This window comes from Neodiprion fabricii, chromosome 3, assembly GCF_021155785.1.
Source record: "Neodiprion fabricii isolate iyNeoFabr1 chromosome 3, iyNeoFabr1.1, whole genome shotgun sequence".
NCBI lineage: Eukaryota > Metazoa > Arthropoda > Insecta > Hymenoptera > Diprionidae > Neodiprion > Neodiprion fabricii.
In genome coordinates this window covers 23,985,022-24,010,829 of record NC_060241.1, presented here as the reverse complement: position 1 = coordinate 24,010,829, position 25,808 = coordinate 23,985,022, and the positions used below count along the sequence as shown (strand labels likewise).

At 37.7% G+C, this 25,808-nt stretch overlaps 1 long non-coding RNA gene across 5 annotated transcripts in view; it reads right to left on the bottom strand.

Annotated features, from left to right (window-relative positions):
* Positions 1–4,097: 4,097 nt before the first annotated feature.
* LOC124177553 overlaps positions 4,098–25,808 on the bottom strand; it is a 53,015-nt gene continuing 31,304 nt past the window's right edge. For 3 of the 5 annotated variants that reach the window (XR_006869627.1, XR_006869630.1, XR_006869628.1), the window contains exons 2-4: positions 9,164–9,352; positions 4,950–5,051; positions 4,098–4,477 (exon numbers count right to left, since the gene is read on the bottom strand). This is a non-coding gene — a long non-coding RNA (uncharacterized LOC124177553). Of the gene's footprint in view, positions 4,478–4,949; positions 5,052–7,673; positions 7,795–8,020; positions 8,236–9,163; positions 9,353–9,917; positions 11,352–25,808 lie in introns of those variants that run through there. The other 2 variants (XR_006869626.1, XR_006869631.1) reach the window with 2 other exon arrangements.

The following is a 25,808-nucleotide window of genomic DNA, read 5'->3' as shown; positions in this document are numbered from 1 at the left end:
ACTCTCGTCGATTACGTAAAATTCTTTCATTTTACCGCGCTCACAATCCAAGGGGGATCAGTACGGTTCTTTTCTAGCAATTCTTTCCCAATTGAACCTGTAAAATAGGTGTATAAACGATAGTGTCACGACCCGAGTCTGGCGCAGCGTGCACGTCGTATGACGTCCGTCTCGATTGCCTCGAGCCAACAATTAACGTCGTGGTACGCAAAGCGTGACAAAGCGCTTCATCACCTGTCGACCATACGTCAAACGCATTTGTTTCACGCCTCAAAAACTAGTATATTTGATCGCTAATTGCTTCGGGTAAACAAACAAGATGACGATGTGTGACGCGATTCACGTACAACGGCTACGTAACACGATCTTGCCGATCTAACCGTTGGCCAGAGGATCAACATCGTCCGATCGAGCAGTTCTAAATCCATGATTTATCGATCCCGGTGAGGTCTCTGATATAGATACTCCAGATTAACGGATGGATCGAGCTTATCGACTGCCACTTTTGGGTACCGCCTCCCGCATTATGCGCTTTATTGGATCGTATTTATAGATTTAACATCGCGAAAAATATCCGATCAATCGGTATCATATCTTTGTCAGTTCTGAAACTCCGATACTAATCGTAAGCAATTGTGTCACGACTGACGATTCAAACATATTTTTCATTATTCGGTTTACAATATACATGAAACAATAATACACCACAAGGTGATCGTTCAGTCCGTAATACGATGAAATATCGACCTTCACCATCGATGTATGGTAGATAAAATTTCGATACGAAATTAATTTGCTATAAGAACTTTCGACTTCCAAGCTTTCGATGTTTGAAAATTGATTAAACTTACTTTTGAACAATGCATCGTGCTTATAGTCCAGAACGGTGGCGTCTCGAATTTCTCAAATTCAGAAATCTCGTATTCATCGTCCAAATTTCAATGATCAATCGCAACCGAATCATGTTCGGTCGTAAACACAATGGTCTCGAAAGAAATCAAAACTGACAAACTTCTAGACCTGGGTGAGAAACGTCAGGATCAGGGGAAAAAGTCTAACCGATCTGCGTTGACTTTGCGATTCTTCTAGGTGTGCAACATACATTCTTATCAAGCGTAACTTGTACATTAGACGATGAATGATCACGAGTGATGGTTATAAACGATCGCGCGCAGTTTACAGCTTCCTACGCGACGCCTGTTGCAAAGACGCAAGCACGCGGGTGTTTTTATCCTCCCGTAATTACGGCCTTGCTCGAAGGGCTATACATTCACTTTTCACCTGTTGTTCCCCGACGAGTCGTTGAACAGCCTTGGGGCTTTCTTCACTTTATTATTATAATCACCTGCGGTGAACCTTCGACGGATTCAGTGACCAATCGGTACTGTAGCTGGGTCAATATGTGCCCGGTGTTCAGCGGTTACTGTTCAGGGTCCTTGTTCCGAGACATAAAAATTTTCATGTTTTTTAATCGATCTTTATGACGCGCAGCGACGGTGTCGCGGTAAAATTCCTACGGGGTTCCAGTCGAGCTTGCTTGCACAATGTCCACCTTGGAGCGGCAGCTTTTTTGAAACATCAACCGAGCGACGCGCAGCAGGTTCCGCGACTTACCACTTTTTTCTCCATTTCGGATGCTGGGTAGTCAATTTACGAACACACAGTTCGGTGCCGAATCTGAAAAATATACACAATCCTATATTTTGATACGAAGTGACGGTGACGAATTTCTCACCTTAAACAACATTTATTCCGTCACTATTCCAGCGACGGTCGTTACTCGAGATTAGAAAAGTAACTGTCACTTTTGCCCGACCACTGACCAGTACGGCGTGGTTATAGATTGTCGGTGGGGTTACATTAGTCACCGACTGATATTGGTCGACGACCGCAGAATTCATTTCAGTGATACTTGGAATGTGTTGGAAATACCGCAGCTGCGATACAACGATCGTTGAAAAATTTAATAATTCCATCGCGGGCCTCGTACTATGGCTTGCGAAACTTTCCAGGGAGCGAAAGATCGCGGATGACAAGGAACGAAAAAAGTTCGAGTGACAACAGGTTCGCGATCGGCTCGATATAATATGCAAAAAAGTCAACTCGACATTTACACTGAAACTGGATTTCAGATTTAACCACACTAACAATTCAATTTGTAACCGTGTTGTTTTTCTCGGGAACCTTTCTTCGACCTCCTCGTATGTATTTCTAGCTCGTGTGCAATACGCACCAGTTCAACATTTCCGCGTATATATAATTCGCACCAAGTCGCACCTCCTAGAGTCAAGGCAGGGCATTCTCCGAGGTTAAAAATTTGCGTAACTATGTAGAGTATGTACTGCACCATATTATCCGAAAAAACGGACGTCAATAATTTTACAGGTTTCATTTATTTTCATACGTAATCACAGTAATTTTCTTTCAAGTCAATCGACTAACTGCAAAGCCCTAGTACTTACATGTGCATATCATACATATAATAAATGAGGGCGAAGGAGACGGTTGTAAAAAACTAAGAAGAAAAAAACAGCCGATAAAAATGATAATTGGATTGAAAAGGATCGCTATCTCTTGAGGTGCCCACTTGCTAATGGAATATTACGCGCGCTGGGTTCTTGATCAAGGCTAATCGCTCCGATCGGTGAATTACCTGTTTCGATTGTATTATTAACTTATTATACGGATATAATTATATCAGAAATTGTGCCTGCTAAATTCCGGACGATCTGTGACCGTGACAAAGATTTTTATCGTACATTCATATCAGGTTATGGTTAAAAGTTAACATTCCAGGATGAGAGAAAATCAAAACAATTCAATTTTACGCAGCGTGCAAATATTCGATTCGTCAATAGTCGCGTATTTCACAATCGGTTCAAGTATTTAGTTTACTTCCGTTGTGATTCTTGTTTTTCGACCCACTTTTTCTTTTTTTTAACCATACACGTTATTTATTTATTTTTTTTTTCTCTTCGTCAGTTATGTGCCAACAACCGTTTTTGCGGTTAGAACTATGACCAGACTTCGACTTTTAGCCAGCAGGAATCAACCATGTTGGAAAGGATAAGAACAGCTCTTCTTCTTCGAACCAAAATCCCAAAGAAACGTATCATCTTTTAATGGTCGCAGGTGAAAGTGTATCACATTTCGTTGGTACGAGATTTGATCACGGATGTTCGTTGAGGTTTCATAAAATAAAACAAAATAATCATTACCATGCGGGAGTTGGAAGATCGTCTGCACATCAGCATGGCATACTTCATGTACGTATAGAAATGATCAGGCCACGCCAAAGAATCCATGAAAAAGGGATAGATGTCTAAAAATAGCGTGCTTGAATTTTCCAAGCCTCAACCTAGTGTATTATCAAATTGCAGTTGCGCCTGTGGCATTAAACCATACTCCTGTTGGAATCCTTGGAGAAGCTGTCACGTCATCTTGCAATGTGACAAAGATGATGAATACATGTTTATATCTGCCGATTCGTCATTATTGGCGTTAATTTGATCATGAAAAAATGAAACAGGCCTGCAAAATTTTTGCTAAAAATGCTAAATGAGTTAGTAGGTATATTTCCGACATATATATATATATATATATATACATATGTATATAGCATCGCCGATTTTTTTCATCTCTTCGAGATTGCGAGATATTTCAATCGAATTTATCTTCTATATTATCTGCCAAACCGCTTCATAAAGTACGGTAAAGATTATTTATGTTGCGTGTGGTGACCTACAGAAAAACTTGCAGTTCTTTTTTATTTTATTATGCCTGCAAATAACCATAAAAAAATATATATATAACCCGAAAATTTCATATCTGTCACGTTTATCAAGTTATCCGTATTTTTCCCATTTTTAATGCTTCATCCAAAATAATTTCAATGCGATGAAGGTATTTTCATCAGAATCAAATAAGAAGCCCGGACTCTTAACCCTTAGCGTTATTGCAATAGATACGCGTGCCATTATAATACGTCAGATTATGATAATACGGGTCAGAAGGTGCAATTTTCGTAAAAATGCAATTTTTTAATGGAAATATCTCTAAATCCTAATGTGATAAAAAAAAAAGGAAACGGACAGCGCTATCGTATTCAATGCATCAAAATACGTTGGAACCACACTAACTCATTTGTTTAGCATTTTCTAGAAAAAAATTCTGCAGGTCTGTGTAACGAAAGGAAGTTTCCACTGTTCATGTTACGTGGGTATAAGGTTGATTAAAGGAGACGCACGTGTGTGACATATTTAGTTGTGACTATGTGCGAATGAGAGATCTTGGAAATACCGGGAACGAATCTCAACGGAGTGTGTATTTATTTATCGCATTCGTGTATACGTCATGCAAATACGGTAATTCAGCACCTATGCGGTCGGTAGGTATAAGGGACCGTCTTCCTAGGAACAGAGTCACTGCAGAGTCACGCTGCGATAGTGCCTTCGGGAACAACGCCGTCAACGTCTTTCTGTAAATATTAATTTTCAACGCGATTAAATTTTTCAAGGCAAACATCTGATATCACGCGACACTACGCGTCTGTAAAACACTTGAGTACATCCACTGCGTATCTCCGTCTTTGTCTAAGGTCGGAAATTTCTGGCGAGATGTATTTGCTTTAAGATGTACGTACAAAAATTTCCGTTACAGTATCGGATCTGGAGGAGGATTTTTTATTCGGCCCAGCTGAAAAATAAACGCCAACGACTTGGGCACTTGTATCCACACACCTATATATATACGTATACTCGGTATAAAAAAATGGATATTTGTGGTGGTACGATGATGAAAAATTTCCAACGTTTGCCAGATACGACGTTTTGCAACTTATCCACACCGCAAATATCGTTCTAATGTGTTTACACGAGAGATGTATTTATACCTTTGATAGATACGTAATATACGTTGTTTGATTAGAGCTCAATTAGCTCTGTACTCACCTGTTCGAATCTCGGGATCTCTGCTCCGGTACATTTAGCTGGTTCTGTGGCAAAATGGGTCTCGTTTTGAATAACCGGGCGATGGAAAGTGGCGTCATAAATCTATGTATGAGAAAGAATTCAGTTGCTTTTGGTTTCACGCAATCAAGTTTGAAGTAAATTTTAATCCGTGATACTAAGTTTACTCCGAGGTGGAAAAAATAATTTTTGATTCACGAAGTATTAATCGGTTCAAGTATTTGTATTTGTATAGTGGTTGACCTACTGATGCTCATTCTCACGTTGATGGGGCCAAAGATTTAAACAAATCAATAGAAAACTCATCAGTCCAAATAAAATTGAATTAGAACTAAGTCTCGGTTAAATAAAGTGGACTGAATAATTAGTTTCCAGTCGTTTTGAAACCATGAGTTTTTCAAATTACCAGAAAGACAGTGAAGGTTGGAATTCAGAAAAATTTATCGGGCATTGAAATTCGAGAAAATATCTAATTTCTTCGTAATCGTCACCGGTAGGTATTTGTTTGAAATAAGTTTTAGAGATTTCGCAACGTCTTGCAAGGTTTTTTTTACTGGAGTAATTATTATTTGGCAAATATCACAAAAAAATTGACAAGAATTTAAATAAATACGCGTTGTGTGTAAATAACGTATTCAGAATAAACCATTTGAGGTTATTTCTGGCGTGAGAGAAAAAAAATATTCTAATTCGATTTCGGCAGTAAAAATTGCGGCAAAACTTTTCCTCGACGTATCGACGAAGGAGAAAATTCAGTATAGAAATCGTCGCCAAGTTTCTCAATCGACTGATAAGGAAAAACCGATTTCATCGTTCAATGCTTTTCTAGAAGAAGTTAATTGGATGCCGAGCACGTGACCGAATGGCGTAATGCGAGGGGAAAAAAAAAATTGTGATAGAAAATCAATTCACAAATGGAATCGGTGTCAAATCATTTACGACGCAAATTAATGCAGATTATACCCCAATTGATGGAATTCGACAATAGAAAAGCTAACTTATTTACGTCGTCCGATTACTATAAGAGTTGAAAAGCCACGGCTGAATTTCTTTCAAAGAAATCCCGGGGGCGTTGAAATGCGACACGCTATAGTTAATTACACCCGTGCCACTTCCCTTGCCTCTAATACGCGTTTGGTCATCGGTACATCGACATAGGCACGTCCCTAGAGTCAAATTTACTGCGCATTATGTTCGGCGGCAAAAGACGGGCCTTTGCTTCTAGAATCGTCTCTCGTTCTGCCTCCGTCCTAATCATACAGTAACGAACGGAGTTATGAATTACTATTCGCGTCGGGTCAATCAGACGTTCATTAATATCCTCTTCTTTCTTAATTAAATTGTCTGTGCCAAGTTCCAGCGCGTTTTATTCCCGTGATGCAGCAATGTCAATGATCTTTGCATTACGCGTAACGTGAATTTAATCGACGAGCAGCCGAGGATCTTTCCGTAAAATGCTAAGTAAATAAACAAAATAAACCGTTCAACTACCGACAGAGGCAACAGTGGTTTGACCGTCCGTAAGACAAGTGCACCTTTACTATCTCGAGTGCGATGATCGGTGTGATACTAACGTCGGAGGATTTACCCGCAGGATCCATCATCCGATTTCAATGTCGGCGTTTGTTTGGCCATTGATCACATCTTTTTTTTACCACTCGTCAAACTTTTTGTCGAAAGGATGTTACTCGACGGTGTCTTATGTAACGATTCATCAGCGGCACGGGCAGTATCCTGACATGTTTTGGTCGAAGGTGTACGTGAAAGAACGAGATGGAACAGTCTGGAACACCTGATACACCGTCGTCTCTATAATACGTTGCGTCAGACGACATTGACCAGTGCAGCTCGAGCTCAAACGAGTTGGTCAAGTTATGACGAAAATTGTCACGGTCCTAAGTTCAATACAACCGCAAAGTTCCCCAATGGTGACTGTAATACAAATCGAGGATAGACGGAACGGCAGAACGCTTCTTCGATTTCACTTGATTCCCGTGAAATCCAATCTTACTAGTTTTCAACTTGAATAAGAGAAAAAAATTCGAATATCTTGTATTCGTATTGGTGAATTGGAGGGGCGTGTTGAAATGAAAAGATTTCGTGTTTCAAGCATGATTAATGTTCTGAAGCGTATATTGTTAATGATAATGCATTGCCCTTTGTTATTTCAAAATGTAACACACGTGGTGCAGGCCTTCGAAAAATTAACGTATTCATTTTAATATGTATACAGTTATACACGTTCATATTAAAATATAGGTACAGTAGTGTAGGATTTTGATTGAGAAAATAAGTTTACTGTGAATTTTTGCAGGACTGTGTAATTCGAAATCTTACTGATAAAGCGAAAGTCAACAGGAAAGATTTCAGTCTAGACAGCGTGGTGCTCTAATGATCGCTTTGCATGTTTCCTGGACTATGAGAAAAAGTAACGCGAGGTAGAAAAAAAATATTTTGATTTAATTTTCGATCAGCAGGCGTTTCACAGCCATGAAGAAATATCGGATGTATAGTCAGGGCAAAAAAGCGTTTGAAAGATTGCCTGATGACACGAAGATTTCAAAAGTTTACTGGAACTGATAACGTTGCATCTACTGAAATTAATTAACAAATCGATCCTATCTGACACCGTACCAGGTATTTTTTCACTTTCAATGAATTCCCCACAATTACCTGAGTTAAATTGTTGACGAAATAATAACCCACCTATTTCATGCTGAATCATAAGTTTCTCATCTACAATTTGTTGGGATTGTACATATTGGATTTTTGTTTACCAACTGCGCAGCTGAATAAAAATATCTGACTCAGTTGATTTATGGTGAATCTGGTGGGGAATTAAAACGAGATATTATTCATTAGAAGTGAACGGACAGATTTTTCAACGAAAAAATAGCAGAATCATGTGGTTTCTTAGAAATTGTTCATCATGTGACGATTTTTATGAAGCGGAAATCATGTCGTTACAAAATATACATATATTTTTTTTTTGGATCAAGAGGACGTCTTTTCAAAGCAGCAAATAAAATTATATTTAGTTCAACTATTCAAACCTTTGTTTCATGTTTGTATTACAATAACTTTTTTCCCAGATTGTACGTCTCACGGATCCTCATAAAGTTTCAAGACTCGAGTCTTCCAACGTTGGGTATATGTGCAGTTCCTCAGCTTACTGTGAATGTTGATATTCTTTTTTTTACTTCCAATCGTTATACCTCGACGAAGTGGAGGCGCATATATCGTCAATGTGACTGGAATTACCATCCGACAGACTACAACGACAAGCTAAGCGATATAGGATAGATTAGATATGCAATTAAAAATTTTATTTTTCCATCCAATTTCTGTCGCAAATACATGCGTCAAATGACAATTTCCACGTGTAATTCTGTTATGGGAAAACTGCTTGAATATACGTAAGTTTCCGTGGTGGAAAAAATTCAGAACGCCCGCGCGCTTGGTTGACCCATCAATGTTGCAACGACACGTTGAAGCATTCAAAGCTTATCAACTATAATGATTCTCAATCACGGGACAATGCGCCTTGTATACAACATGCGTCCATGTGCTGGACGGCCGGCTGCCAGGGCTGCGGTTATTTAATAAAATGGTTCTGTAATTCGAACCGTCTATTGGCTCCGGAGATTCTACTCGGCTGAAGATGCAGGCTCTGTCAATTCAACAAATATATTCAAATTGATATTACCGGTTGCAATTTTCATGTCATATAAATGATTCTACGATTTGATCACCGTGACTGGATTTCATCTCGTAATTTTACCATACACGGCTTACGTATAACTTATAGCGTGCCAGAAAATACTAGAGTTGCACAATAAAACGATTGTTTCAAGGCCGGATTCCGGTAAAATTTTTCGGTGCAACGAAACTGTTTTGAAAACCAGCAAGCAAAGCAGATTTAAAAGCAATCCGGGCAAACACGTAACTTGCAATTAGTACTTTCTTTACCTCTTTCGTACGACGCCGCAAGGCAAATTGTGAAATTGTATTGTGGAGTTGTAATTTTCTACCGCATTATTTCACCCCGATTATGAAATTTACGGAATGAACGTAAACCTTTCGCTGATATCCCAATTTTTGTTCTTTATGCGACTAATTATAATGTTCTTCTAACATAATATTAAATATGAGCTTTTCTTGATATTGTACAGACGTAGACTAAGTTATCGGCTCACCTGCGGGTTTTGTGCTATGACTGGCCACTTGGGTTTGCAATTTGTCGTTCTGCACATTAACCAGTTCGACTGGTGAACAGGACTCGTGGGAACTTGCTGATTATGAGAAAATAATTCTTAACCACCCCTTGCAAGGGGAGGTTGACCAATTTCCACCAATTCCGGCCTTGATACTCCCGCTCGAGTCGTCTGCAAAAAAATGCAATAGTTTCAAAGACGGAAACAGTGTCGAAAAGGACGTCAAAGCGACATCACCTACGCAATGTAACAAAAATACAAATCCGTTACGGCGGCAACAAATACATAAACTTACAAGCCCGTCACGACGGCAATATAAATCAATATAAAATAAATTCACAACTTATAACACCATAAAAGTACATCCGAATATCCATACAAACATCGTCTTTTATATTCATTGAACCCCGTTCAAAAACGGTGTTGGCGGACAGCGAAGGGGAATTTCTAATCCAAACTAAACGCCCCGAACAAACATAGCTGAAATATTATAGCAGTCACTTCGGAGAAGAAAATAAGATAAAATTTACGACGGATGAGAATTGTTTCTCGCAACGTTTGTGTGTAACGATGAATTCAGCAATTAATAGGTGTACTTGTATTCTGCGAAGTGTACTAACGTCACGGTGGTGACAGAAGAAATGGATATAAAAAAAAAAAAATAAACGGAAAGAAAGAAGGACGACGTCGGGTACAAAGAAACGCACATCCGACATGACGAGCACAAACACTTTACTTCCAAGGTGATAAAAGTATCTTGAAGGGAAGACTGTCAGTCGATGGTTACGTCCTTCTCGGCCATTGGTCCATGTTGCGTTTCACGCAAAGCCAAGATCAAGAGTTCATCTTACTGTAAAAGACTTGGATGAAACCGGTCTTCAGGGAATCCCCTGGTTACTTAGTTCCTCTCGCATTGAACAGGTTGTCACAGACAAAGTTGCTGTCTCGGCCGTAGTGAAGGCGTGCATTAAGAGAAATATAAAGAGCTAAGTGAAAAAAGCCGTTCCTGCACTGACAGCATGGCATATATTTGTCATTTTATACATAAAATTATCATCATACTTACACCTCACGCATACTATTCGCCATTGTTAACCACCTTCGTATCTCTGACTTGACGCAAACGATTTACGGTTAAACGAGCGGGGAATAACAGAGATAGAATCAAGCATAACCGAATGTAAATAACAGACAAGCGTTTGAAGGAACTGATTGTGAAACTCATGGGCAAATCTACAAGGTTAGGCACGACATATTGCATACATTGTCGATGCAACGATGAATAAGTAGTTTCCTACAGTTCCTGCTGCACTTCTTTTTGCTTTCATGTAATTAGCTCAAGGTGTCAAGTCGAACGGCAAAGCGCGATTTAATGACTATTCCAGGTGTTAGCAAGTCGCCTGAATGTCAGTCAGTATCGAGAAAGGATTTTCACATACGGATCAAGCCTGAAGTTTCACGATTATTTAATTGCCTGCATCGTGTCACGTGATTATAAAGCGGAACGGGATGTGGTGACAAAAAATTATCTCAATACTTGGGTAATCGGCGCTAAATACGAAAGCTCGTCAACGCAGGCTGATGAAGAATTGACATTTCTCCAAGAAGCCGATCATTTTCTGCTCTTTCGCATGTAATGTTCCATAAGACCGCAAAACTTCTCAATCCTGCTACTGTTCCCCGTGTTACTGGCCTTGTATCTTCTTCAGCATTGAAGGCTATCCTCTCAACTAGACCTTTTGCTTGAATGGTCAGCGATATCCGTCACGTCGTACGTATAAGTGTGTGTAATTTTTCTCGGTGACCTGACTCGGGGTCAATGATAGCGACGAGAGTATAAGAACTGGTAGCCACGGTTCAATAACAGCCAACCGAAGCGAAAGATTTGGTAATGAGTGGTGAGAAAATGCGTGCATCAAGGAGGTATTATCGCAATGAATCTAATAACAAGACATTAGGTGTAATGACACCTTCAATGACCGTTTAACTTTGTTGTTTCTACGCCGTGATTTGTTATTCGCCACGTATTTGTAACGCGTGCTTCGCTCACTTCCGCGGGTATTTTTCACTCCGCAGATACGACTGGAATTGAAGAAAGAAAAACAACAGATCATTCATCGGCTTGGAATTGGGAATCGCGAGATTTGCTGGTCATTCACAAGTCGACCAGTCACTCAAATACCCAGCATGAGTGATATAAAAAAAAAACCATTGGAAATTCAGAGAAGCAATCCTAGGTGTAAAAATTGCGAGTGATTATTGAATACTAATTATCACTCGCCATTTAAATTGCAGTCAGGATTAAGTAGTCATTTCAAGTCAATTTTAAATAATGTGAATCCTCTGTTATCCCTGATAAATGTATTAATAGAATTTAATGACAAAAATACGCTTTGGCCGTTCATCGTGAGGCAATATTAAACAAGGCAAAAATGACAGATTATGTGTACACATCCTTCAGACTCTTCGTTAGTACGGGATTCAAGTAATGAATAAACACAGCGCATGAGTAGATAACGCTTATATATATGTATATCGTATATAAAGATTAAAGATACATATTTTTCCAGCCTGAAAGAAAATGCTCTCCGCGTGTGATGATAATTCTTAACCGCTCTGATGGAAATGTTCAAAAATAATAATATCTGTTGTAGAATATCCTCTCATCAATCCGTGAACTAATTATAATTTTATCAAAGTGTTACACGGACATTACTGGATGCAATGCAAGAGAGAGGTTCACCTTTGATCGCGGTTCATTGTCGAAACCTTGGACTTGAACATTGATACGATATCAAAACGGATGACACAGAAACTCGTCAATTCGTAGCACTATTCAAGGTCGTTGATTACAGAACTAAGTATTTGATATACTTTTTCCAACACATGCCCAGAAAGTCGGATTTTTTAAACCAGCGGAGCGTGCGTAAAGTGATCCGAATCCGGACAGTGCGGTCAAACAACGCTGGCGCATGTGCTTGGCTGAAATTTTCAATTTTCCACACTAGAGCTTTCTTGACGCGTATGCACTTTCCGGTGACTTAATTTCACGCACTTCCAGTGATATCATTGGGCTGAGTTCAACCCGAAGTTTGCGCAATTAGATTAGCTTTCAGAAAACCGTACTTGTGCCTCGGGACTTCTCGTTTGCCCTTGATCTACTTCTTTTAAATTGTTAGATTATTTGTTTTCTGTGCAAGTTAAACTTCCTTTTACAGGTGTGGAAAAAAATAGCGTACGTCACACGTGCGGATAGAGAATATAGCTGACATGCTGCAAGCTTCATACTCGTCGGAAATTACCCACTTTTCATACTGGTAGCACGGTATATTAATAAGTAATATGCACGCCATATTGTATCGAATGACGAGGTGTTACATGAGAACGGCCTCATGTCAACTCCGCATGATTCAGCCGACATGATTAATTCAAGGCTTACATTAAGTGCAGCACATTTGATGCAATCGTGATTCCCCTAAGTAAAGAATACTTTTCAATTTTGCAACGTAAAGTTCGGATCACTGGACGTCTTTAGTTTTCAGATAACAACAACAGACCTTGTAGCAATCGGTATTTTCTTAAGTGGTTTTTCCAGGTAGAATCCTTATATGCCGCAATGCTGCAGATATTGGAATCAATGAATAATCATATTTCGTGTTTTTTCAAGTCCAAGCTGCGAACCGCATTTCTGCATCTACGTAGTACGGAAAATATATAATTACAGTAATAAGTGAAAATAAAAAGGCTCGGTGTGATACACTTCTGAAAATACGTGTACCATATTATGCCAATGTGGTTTGGTATCTACATCGTCAATTATATAAATATGTTATATAATTAGATAATGTGTATTAAATTATTTGTTACGGCGCACGGTGTGTGGCATTAGGTTTGAAATGAACGAATGAAGCTTATCTTTGTGGGAATGAAGCTAATTGAGTGGATTACACGACGTCGAATATATCATTTAATCTATACCTACACGTGAGCATAACGCTGTGATGAACAGTTAGTAAAATCACTTACCTAATATCCTGTTTTCTTTTCGTCTAAAAATAAACTGTACGATAAGACGATAAGCCAAGTATTTCATGAGGAATAACAACAGCTTCCGTGTGATTTTAAATCCAGAAATTCATCGACACAGAAGCGTTGCAACTTTTCTATACTAAAAATCACCGATGAAGAGCGATCAGCGATAAGTTCTGACCTGACTTACGTACTTGTACTCTTTTATGCGTTCGGAATACGCTAATCTTTATAATCCGTTGTTTATATGTTCTTTCGTTTACTATAAACATAGACAAAAAAAAAAAAAATGTTTACGAAGAAAATAAAATTAAGCTTATCGTGCAATTATGTTATTGACGAACAGATATTGAAAATGAAAGACTTAATGGCAGTAAGATCGATAAGATCATTCGATCATGCAACACACGATCTATGTTTATGTTCGCGTACTTATATTTTTGTGTGAAAACTTGGCATGTTGAAACGATTCGACATCAACGAAACATCATTTATACTTACAGTAAATTCGGAAAAAATAATTACCAACTTCCGGCCAGTGGATAAAAACAGAAATCTTTTAATTTCCGTCGATTGCAATGTGATGTATGATATATATGAGGTTCACGCCAATGAAAAATGAATCATGTAAAAGCAATAAAAAGCTCAGTTCCGATCGTATGATTCCTATACGAATGACAGAAAGTTATGCCTCAAGAAGATACGTACATGTTGATGTATTGAGCCTTCGCCATTTTCCATGGTAATAATCGGAAATTAATTAACTGTGTAGTAATCGTGTTTACCTTTTGCGATTGTTATACATCATTTATTGCAAGCCAACGTCGTCCTCTGGAGCAATGAGAAAAAAACCAAACGGCGAATTTATCGATAAGGAATGCTGAGAAACTGGTTCAACACCATTTTTAATTGTAATGCATTGATTATACGCTACGACAGAGTTAATGGCAAAAAAAGATATGGGTCGTTTCATAGTATGCACGATGACGCAATGTGATCATCTTTACGGAATATACAGAATTTATCGGCCAAGGCGGTATGACAAAGCATGAAGTCGCAGAAGCGGAAAGCGGCCATTTCGGTCCACGCGCATTCTCAGAACCCTAATTCGATCGAGTTAATTAACATACGTCGTACAGATACGTGTACAAAACGCAAGACATTAATTAATGCTGCTACCCGTAGTCGGTCAGCAACGGTATTGACAGGCAATTAAATGAGAGCAAGTGCTCCGAAGTGTCAAAGGTGTGCGAAAAGCAAAGTCGTAAACTTAAGCTAGAACAAAGGCAGCCATCCTTATTTGGGCAAATAAATAATATGACACCCACTCCGATAACTCTTGAAAATGAACTGATTCGGCCAGCTGTAAATTCATGGCGATGGTCGCATGTGTATCTTTCGTTATACACACATTTCAAGGTATGACGCAGGCGACAGAAATTAAAAATTAAAAATACGAACGTGTCAAAATGTATTGAAATTATATCGGGAAGTTGAGGAGAAAAAATATAAAGAAAAAGGTCGGGTTGTATCTGCATATTCTCGCGGAATGATTAATTCACAAACGATGATCGTTCGATTCTTTATATGTATCTATACAAATGCAACGTGCATCGTATATCGATGAAACGATGAATAATTACTCCGTAATAAGGAAAACGCATGTAATTATCGCAGACTTTTCCCCGGTGCGGCATGATACGCAACTATTTTTTACGATCATTCGCAAATTGCACCTATGTCAAGCAGTGTAATATAATGATGTGTAGAAAATTATCATACTTATTATCTTCTTTCATACTCCGCAGCCTGGAATGCAACGTTAATAATCAAAACGCGAATTAATTCTCCAACACAGTTTCCAATGAATTCATAATTCATCACATGCAACGAATTGTTTTATTTATTTATGTTTTTTGATTTTTTTTTTTTTTTTTTTTTTGATTTTCACAAATTTATTTTCATTCACTGTGCAATGTTATATAGTCTCACGATTTACAAGAAATCACAACCGGTCGATCAAACAATCAGAATATAATGAAATTATACTTACATACTTACACGCCCATGCAAATAGTGGCTAAATTACAAGCTGTGAGTTTCCACTAGCAGTGCTTGTAAATTTCGTTCTTAACTTTCTCTGGATGAATTATACCTCGATTATTTAGCTACTCAAGAGTCGATGCTCTTCAGACGTTGCCAAAAGGTCAGCGAATAGTTTTCACGTGCGAAAATATATGAAGAAAAATAATTCACGACTGCTTTCGTATTTTTTTTTTTTTAAACTCTCTGGCCTACAGCTTGGAGCTGTGAACTCACCGAAAATTCGTAGGGTTAATAACAGGCACCGAATAGAAGGCTGGGATCCACCGCAGATTCAATCATAATAATCTCGCATCCGTTATAAAAATTCATAAGGCATGCGCAATGATGTCGGATATATGAGTATATGTTCGTCCAAAGTTTACGTAATTTAACAGGTATAAATTGTTTAATCTTGCAGAAAATTGGAAATTCTAGATTAAAATTTTCCTTCGATTAACGAAGTTTTTCAAAACAGGCAGTTTTCGTTTACTCTGAATCTTTTTATACTTGTATTGAAAATCTAGACATGGCGCAGGCAAATCAAGATCCGCCATCACCGATCGCGCCACCAAGTTCATTGATTTTACAAGGACAAATTTATTATGACTGAAAAAAGTTTATTAAAAATCGTTAGCGGGTAATACCTCTATTGATATCAATTATTGTTTGATGCTCGTCAATTTACAGTGAAGATTTTTTGTTGTTTCCCGAATGGATAATGCACAGTTACGTGGCTAAGCGTATAAACGATGGGTAATGAATTTTTTACCCATTACAATTTTTTAGATCCATCTTTGTGAACTTTTATTGCCTCTCCAAGCTAATAATTCAGTCCCAGCACTAACAAGAAATAATGTAATTGATAAAAGAAAAATATGATGGTTTTACTGAAATCGGTTATTTCATTGAAATAGCTACATAGTGTCGGTGTATACCGATCAATTGATTTTTAACAGCAATCGATTTTCAAACAAATCAGTCATGCTCATAAATTTCCAGCAGCGAATGTGGTAATATTATTGGTTGAAATAAATTTAACATTTCAACTATAGTAGCGAACGTAAAATTTAAGAAAATCTGTCCAAAACTGATTGCGATCAAAAAGAATCAAAGTAAATTCTTCACGTATTTCAATCAGTTGAACGAGAAAAATCACTTAACCCGAATGAATATATACAAGTTTCGGTTCTGATTCGATCGAATTTTACTCATCAACATAGTTTCGATACGATTGATTTCGTTTTTACACGTGAGATGTAATATTCACCTCGAATCGAGAGGAAAAAACCAACTGAATTTGTATAGTAACTTTAGATTTGTTGTTCGATCTTGAATCGTATATTTCATTCACCTCGGCGCTGAAATTTTTCTCAAATGAATCAGGTATGTTAGACGTTTAAGTTAATCAATACTCGATACACGATATCACCTGCGGTGTTAGCATTGAACGAGCTAGGGACCGGAAGAAATATAATATTTGATAGCATGATCGGAACACACCGTAAAAAATATCTCTACAATTTGCAAAGATCCTCGAAAGTAGTTCCTGCCAGACGGTAATCGCACCCTTACATGTCTGCGGCTGCAAGGTCAGCCTTCCGAAGGCCGCGAAAAAGAAAATATTCCTCGAGAGATATAATTCCACATCCTCCACTTAACTCTGCCGCCACGCGAGTTGCAGAAATAAGAAAAATGGACGAAAATTAAAGTGAAACAAATAAAGTGCAGAACATGAAAGCGTTCTGCAGCATAACGGCGACTTGACCTCACACTGACAACAGATCGCAGGCCTGAATACATTCGAGTACAAAGGCTCGACATTCACTTTAACGAATTCGATATGACCTGGCAGTTATTCGGATTTAATTTGCGTGATAGTCAAGATGTAGAAATGTTGGAAAATGGAATTTAGAATTTTCGTAAACGCGGAAATTTGCTTTATAGAATTTTTAAAACGTGGAAAGTCGTTGCGTAGAACAATCAAAACGTAGAAAAGTAAGGTATTAAAAGCCGAAGTACAGAAACGTCGGAATTCTACCGATCCTTTTTTGGATTGCTATACATTCTTATTCACTTTGACGTTTCTATATTCCGGCTCTCTAAACTTTTAAAACGTTTCGAAATTTTTACTTTTTTATAATACGATTTGATACATTCAGAACACACACAATTCTTCCACATTTTTATCGCCACCTGATCAAACGTAGATTTATATTATGCGAGCTTGATCGTTAATTTTGGGGCAAGGCTGATATTCACTAGGTAGTTACGTTAACGAATTTTGAAAAATTTATACGCGTCCCTGTATTTCTTAGATCAACTGGATCGTTATATTCCTTTGTAAAATATAAAACTGGATATAAGATACGAAATTGTCAAACGTCTGAAGCCCCGACAAGTTTGAAGTTTTTCAGAAACTTTGAAGATAAAGTAGCGAAAATTTGATTGGTGTTATATCAGAAATCTAGTTTCGGTAGAATTTCGTCTCTTTCATAGAATATAAGTTACCGTTTTACATTTTTTTCAGACTTCTCTGAGACTTGAAAACTGTCTCGATGTGTTTTGTTTCTATGAATATTATTAGAAAACGCGAAAAGGTCGATCATTTTTCTAAGGAAATATCCCACCAGAATGGGTTGCGATTGGCAAGTACGTACAGACCTATATATGATTTTCTTTAAAGTCAAACGCTTGTTTTTTACTGGAATGAGAAAAGAATGTTCTGAAATATTGATAAGAGAATTCGCAGTTGGGGTAAATTATAAGCATCGTGGTTTAATTTTCAACTTAATAAAAAATGTGTACACCTGTTTCAAAAGTATTTAATACAAGGAACACAAAATTTAACAATCCTCCGTGTGCCGCAACTTAATGTCCAAGTAATGTTCTATTATCGATAAGTGCGTGTATAATATGCGGTGTAACAATAGAAAGAACATATATTACGGTGCCGTAGCGCGTTGACTTTGACCGTGGATTGTGTCTGAGCCACTCGAGAAAAAATAAACTATCAAGAATCGGTTGAGTGAAAATAAGTAATAAAAGAAGCAAATCCGGCCGCGCTCTCTGACGCAAATGAACGTCCGAAACAGGAAGAAAAGGAAAAAATGAGTAGAAACTAGACGACGTAGTGGCTGGAAAAAAACTGTTTGGAGAGATTTGCGAAGCACACGTGTCGGTCAGGTGAGAGCGTTTATTAAAAGAAACCTCGGCGACACGATTATACGCAGATACTCTTGAGCCACGAATCCACTCCGAACGTACAGCCAATGGGTTTGTTTCTGGCTCCTCGCGGTTCCCCACCAACTAACTGCTGATACTGCAAATAATCGCAGGAACACTCATCTCGCGGGTTTTACTCCTCCTAGAATTTCTTCGAATCAGTTCAAGGCCGATTTCCTGATTCTCGCGAATTCCCGTATTTCAATGGCGAATAAACTGCGCCTCGAATGTCTCGACGTTGTTGTTACGACGTCACGGAAGCGTGATCGTTGATTGTAAGTGTACGGTAGTTTGGAAGAAACGAGAAACGGGGTGATAAATCTCCAGCTATGTTATTAGTGCCGGTGATAATTAACACGAATGAAACAACGTCACTACTGTATTATACAACGGAAACGAATTTTAGTAAATTCGAATAATACAAGCGTAAGGTATCAAAAATTTTGGACGAAGTTTCACGGTACAACATTGACAATGATTAAACGTCGCTAATTCTTATCCGATTCTAATGCTTTTGGACCTTTTTTCATCACCACAGAGGTCCTCAAAGATTGCTTGAAAAAAGTCTGGCAAGAAGTTATTTCCAGAATAGTTTGATATCGATTTTTGTGAATAATGTGCAACATATGTTCGTCGACAATTATATTTGCCTTTTGTTGAAAAACGTTAAAATTGATTGAAAAACCGCGGGGTTTCATCATTTTGAACGTTCTAATTATAAAACCTTTGTTCATATTGTCGACACCTCAGCTTGTATTATTTAATTCCCTCGGATTCTTAATTATTACATAGCAGAAATGTCGTTTCATTAGCGTTCAATGTCAGTGACGCAAATAACATTGCTGTATACTTTTTAAACGGTGTATTTTTATCTGTTCCTAACTTTTTCTTTAGACGGTCCAGTCAACTTATTCTTAAGCTCGTGTTCTAATTCATATAATTGAGTTTAAAAAATTACTTATTACTTATACCAGACCTTGTTAAATATTTCCACATGAATTGATTTAGAAATTAGGATTATATTAGTAGCGCTTCCAAACCACCCAAGAGGGGTTCATGTTATGGGATATTGCTTGGCACTGCTCTCACGCACTTAGCATGGTGTTCTGGCCAGGCCGTCGAAGGACTATGAAATCTACAAGCCTAAATCCGCGATGCTCGGTCGTTTCTCAGGTCACTTGAAGAACAGTCCTCAGGTCCTTGGCTCCGTTATTTGGTATTTTTCTCAATGAAACTTATTTTTTACGGGTTAGAAAATGATGAAAATAAATCCAGCTTTCGTATTTCATGATGAAATTTCAATGTAACAGCTGCAGTTAACGAATTCATTCGAAAGTATCTTGCCGTTTTTAACCACGTATGAAATACAACGAGTATCGAGGACTTTCACTTACATCTCGAGAAATCACCGTTTAATTGCGTACCTGAGTATTAAAAAAAAAATTAATCTTTTCAAATTTCAAATGAATCATGTCACTCAGAATTAGATTGGCGTGTGAAACGCGGGACCATATTGCTTAATCTGCGTGTGTTGAGATGGTTAAAGTATGCGAGGCTTCGATCACGCACTTGAATCAATCGGAAAGTTCACTTTTCGTTATATCAATAAGAATTCCCGATTTCCAATCAACGTCCACAAACTCCGGCGCTTTCTTCCGTTTACTTACACGATTCCAAATCAAGACGGTAAAAAAGTGGTAGTTCAATAAAATCGAGCGACCGGAAAATGTTGGAAATTTTTATTATCTTTTTTATTATTCTTTTTTCCGTGTCGTTTTATTTCCAATAGGCACATTATGAATACTTATACCACGTTTCAAGCGATCTTAAAGAGCATGTGTGTATAATTTTACAACATATACATATGTATATATATATTTTTATACATACATATATATATATATAAAATGCATATGGCGCCGCGTATTTATCAGAGGAAAAATTTATGGAAATTAACGAGATGTCGGGCAGTGATTAAAATTGTATAAATATAGACTGTACATATGCACTGCGTAATACGTTGCCTGCAGATAGCGTTTAATGCTCAATTAGTCCGTGCCTGGAAACATGCGAGATAAGTAGAATAGGGCAGATGGGTCAACGGCTATTTAATATAGCGAAAATATCTTCGATTTAGCAACCCTGCCATTCTTTGCACACGTGTCAGTGTCGCGGACACGTTAATCGTCGATGTGTTGCGTTTGTTTTTCATCATTGCATAATTTTTCTTCGTCGCATTTTTTAGTAAATAATCACATACTTTGCGACGTGTAACCAACCACCCGGCATCCCATTACAAACTGGCCTAATCACGCAGCATTATCGCGTGCGCTGCATCGTCGAGAATTAATTATAACGCTCTAATTCTCAGACACATATAATTTATACACGAAGTGTGTAACAAGTGTTGCGTGGTCAAACCTCAAGAATTATAATTCCTTACCCCAGAAGTCCCGGGTCAAAACGCTGACAACACACTTTCGTATCTTCGAGCTAAATACAAATTTCGCCACATTTAACCCCGGAGTGACTAATTACTTTTGTCAGTTTCTTAATTTTCGTACAAGAATTGGGTTAACTTGTAAAATGTCTGATGTGGTTGATTATCAAATTCATTGCACGTTATCTTGCATTTTAGAGAAACTGTTTCGAGCAATACTTACTCAGAGTAAAACGAATTTCAATGTATTCGACGCATATTTTTTACTCAAAACCGGAATAGCATAGAACATTGAACTTAACGGTTATGAATAATTATCGACAGAAGTAAACAAAGCTGTGCTTTAGCCGATAAAATTACGATCAGTTCAACTTTGATCATATATTCTGTCTCCGATAAATTGTATCAAGGCTAGATAAAATCGAATGATTCGCAAGATCAAGTCTGTTATATATATGGAGCTCGTACATAATTGTGGCTAGCAATGATATTGTGAAAATTAATTGTACAGCGGAACGAATCGTTGATTAGGGCATACTTGAAGAAAACATAGTATATAGCAGCGCCAAAAAATATACACAACCTTGACACAGTGTGAAAAAATGACTTGCAATAGTTACTCTGGTGGTTCGTTGAACGTTTACCCGAAAACGCGGTGTAATGATACGAAGGAAAGCTTTTTTTTTTTTTTTTTTTAATAATATGCATGTGGCATAAGCAAGTATTGTGTCTTCTACACCTGAATTGCAGCAGGATTTCTCGTTTTACAAAACAAGAAAAAAGTCACGAGTTTGAGTTGGAGTATTTGAAGGAGGGCGTGAAATTGCGGTGTCGGTTCAATTTTAATAAGTGACCCGTGCCAATGGTTTTGAATGGATACTTGTTTTTCACGTTATTCATGAACGTTGTAGCTGAAGCCAAAACAAGATAATCCATTCTTTAATTTTGTCATTCTAAATATTTTGTGCCAAGTCAGAGCTCTAAGCATTCGTATTACAAATTACCATGTTCGTGAAAGTTTCACGAAGATTTCACGCACATTTTTCATATTAAAATTAGCAATAAATTGAAGTCAATTTTTTATTTATTAAGTAGGTATGTACCCAATTCCAATCTGAAAATTGCAATTTCTAAATGGGTGAAACTTGATCCATGTGGAATTTTAGAGAGCCGTCTAACACACAAGGATCATCTGTATAAGAAACCAAAATCGGGCGAGTCCGTATCAGCTGCGTAAAAAATTTGTACTTGAAAACACTACGTATGAAAAAAGTGAAATTTCTCGCCTATGTTTACGCGCTCTGACTTGCTGATAAATCGTGACACGGTAATTTCGCAAAGGTATCCATCAACTTTTGTTACGCATGCGTACCTGCAACAAGTAGGAATAATACAAAGGAAAGCGATGCAAAGCTCACAAGAAAATCGGTGAATAGATTTTCCCCAAAAAAGTATACGACATCAAACACCCAAATTGATAATGTGACAAAAAAAACGCGAAACAAACTTTGTACAAAGTACGTAGCTGATGTAGATTTGCGGCGCAAATTAATAACATTACTGCAAGAAAAAGTACGTAAGAACATCGATCTCTCTCTATCTCTTCCGCGGCATTTTTAAATCAAATTTTTTTCCACATTTATTTTTATATTGACGATCCGCACTTACGCGCGTTTAATACGCGCAGCAGTCACTACTGAGTTAATGTATAGAAACATGCTCGATAAGTATGCAGATTCACGCAATGCCGCTCTGACATATGTCGCACGTGTAATCATCGTCGCAGCTAGATTAAAAACTGGCAGGGGCTGCATAACCGCAATTCGGAATGAATTCATCGCGGTTTTGTAATCTAGCACAGTGACGTGCGAGTAAAAGAAATTTTTGAAATAAAATACGCTACATATTTCTGTCGTGGATGAGGTTATTTTCGGTCGAACAAGAATGTATAATTAATAAAGCAGAAAGACCCGGGCATATAGATACCCGTAATTATTCGCACGATCTCAGCCGTTTTACAAGTTGGATTATATAACTGAGGTACCGGTTTGTGCTAGATCGTTTTAACGCAATTTGGCAAACTCGTGACAAGGTTCAGAATGAATCTAGAATGCGGAACTGCGGGAATACCCATGAAAATAATATCGAGGTTACTGCTAGTTAGGTAGGTACTTACGGTTGCTGCTATGTGAAACATTTTTTTCAGAGCGATAGGTGCACGCGGTTTTTATGACTGAATAATGCATCGTTTTATTGTAAGTTGACTAGGAGCCGTAGGACAGGAGTCAACTTTTACAAATGTCAGAGATACACATATGGAAATGATGTTGTGATTAGTATATTTTTAATTTTTGTTTCTTTTCAGTTTTTACGTCAGTTAAACCCAATTTCATTATTACAACTGCGATCATCGCGTCTGCTCTCTCGATCATCGATATTTTGATCGAACTCCCCGCAGTCTGCGAACCTTGAAGTTTTTCCCAATTCAGATAGAGCAACGATATCACTCACTTCGGCTTGACATATTGCAGAGTTTGGCGAATATCGAATTTCTTAAAAGTATGGGCTTAAACAAGGCATTGGCAGCGAAATGACCGTTAGGCAACCTAATCGCAGTTACATAGATACTTGATATAACGAAAAATGACACCCTCTTGATGCCGGAGATATCGGTTAACCGTGTGCAACGCAACTGTCAATCGGGCCGAAACGTGAACAAATTTCACTTCGTTCAATTTTTTGTCCTTCATATCCAAGAATTACCCTTCTATCATCATCCTGAGGTCAACAATCACCACTTACATTGCAAAATGTATACTAAGATAATGAGATCGGAGGTCGACGAATTAAAAACTTTGTACACAGAATGATAAACGGTATTGATCAGTGTTTGAGGTCTAGTATACTACGCATACATAACAGTATACACTTGAATTAAGGTCACTGGATTCAAAAGTTTATTATACATACCTAGACGCCATTTTGATTAAATACAGTTATAACGGGAAAAAAAAATTAAAAGAAAGAATTTTTCATAAAAATTTGTCAAGGTCATTCAATTTTTTAATACTTTTATCGACGCGGTTTAGCCTCCACTCTGAAAATATCCACCTTTACGTGTCATTTTATTTTCATTCGTTTTATTCGAATTTCATTCACTGTGTAACTGAAAAAAAAAAACGAAGATAATACACAATTTAACGGAAAATGCCACTACAGCTTAACGTTTATCAACAATCACGCTGCTATAGTTAAAAAAAAAAGTGACTGTACATGTACTTTCTTAGCTCTATATGCATAGCTCTGAGTAAATGTGTATATACGTGCCTAGTTAGATGTGTATTCCTTGGGGATCGATGTGGAAAAAACTGGAGCAAAGTGATGTTTGGTATTACTGACAATGAGTATGGTCTCAATCTATCTAGCGTAAGCATGGGTGAGTGGACCTCCTAATACGAATCGGCGAGAATGCCTGCCTTGAAACTCCACGTGACCTTGACTTCACACACGTAAATTGAGTCAAGGGCTGTGCGAGATTGATTTCTCTAAAATTCTCAAGAGGATTTGATAAGCCGCGATTAAATCATAAAATTATTAAATGTTAACGAATATCATATAATAAGTTTGAATAATTTGATACACGATGGTAAATCTATTGTGTTTTTGATTTCCATTCTATAATATTATCGCATGAAAATCTTTCATGTCCGATCGAATCTTTGCAACTGCGTGGGTCATTGTTTCAATCTCAATAGAAAATAATTAAAAAAATACACACGAAAGCCCCGTCTGCTGATTTTTTTTTCAACAATGTTCATCGTTCGAAAAGGGTTCGAGTCATTTTGTGAGGCGGTATGTATTTGTTCGACATAAAAAGCGTGCAAATCTTCAAATCATAGTAAATACAGTCATTCAAGCGTATATTTAAATTCTCTAATTACATAATGGCGTGCGGATAAAGGATAATTTTTATTCTGAATTCAACCGAGTTCAAAGTTAATTCAATAGACCCGGTTGCCTATCCGCTATGCATCGAAGCCTGGGAACCGTACTGTGAACTAGGAACGTTCCCCTAAATTGCCACGTAAATTTTGGTGTAACGATATAAGATAATGATACGGTTCTTGATATTGTATTACAGCTTAGGCTTGTAACAATTAGAGTAGAATTCTTGTGCAAGCCATTATATCGAGTTAAAAGTTGTGAGAACAAGGACGCACAAGTGTACGTAATGTACGTATAGTTTCAGAATAACAATCATGGACGATTGGCTGCTCAAATTTCTTGAACGCTATTCCAGTTACCGATTCATATTTTCCTATGTACTTGCCAAACATTTCGAGCCTCGTGTTATTGGTTATAAAGATCGTGGTCCGAGTCTGGTGCTCATTTTTCAAAAAGTATTTCATTTTTTTTTTTTTTTTTTACGGTTAAAACATTACCATTCTGAAATTCCCAAACATGATCGAAACTTGTCTTCACGCACATAGTAATCGTTATACTGTACAACAAATACAGGATATTTTCACTTGAATTTCGGCTTAACTACCTAAAGATACGATCGCTTGCCACTACCGATCTCCACCTTACCGAGAATTGATACAGAAATTCAAGCGAGTTCGATCGTTTGATTAAATTTTCTGTACCAAACAAATACTCCTTTGTCTGTGATAAAAAAAATATTTGTTCACCGTAACTTGATTTTCGGGAATTACAAAATATTTGATTTCCCACCTAATAAAATTAGATCAGGTGAATCAAATTTCAACGGACAATCATGGAGTTGTCATTTTTATCTCGCCTAGATCATTGGATCGCAGAGCTTCGTCGCTAGTTTCTCTGCTACAACGG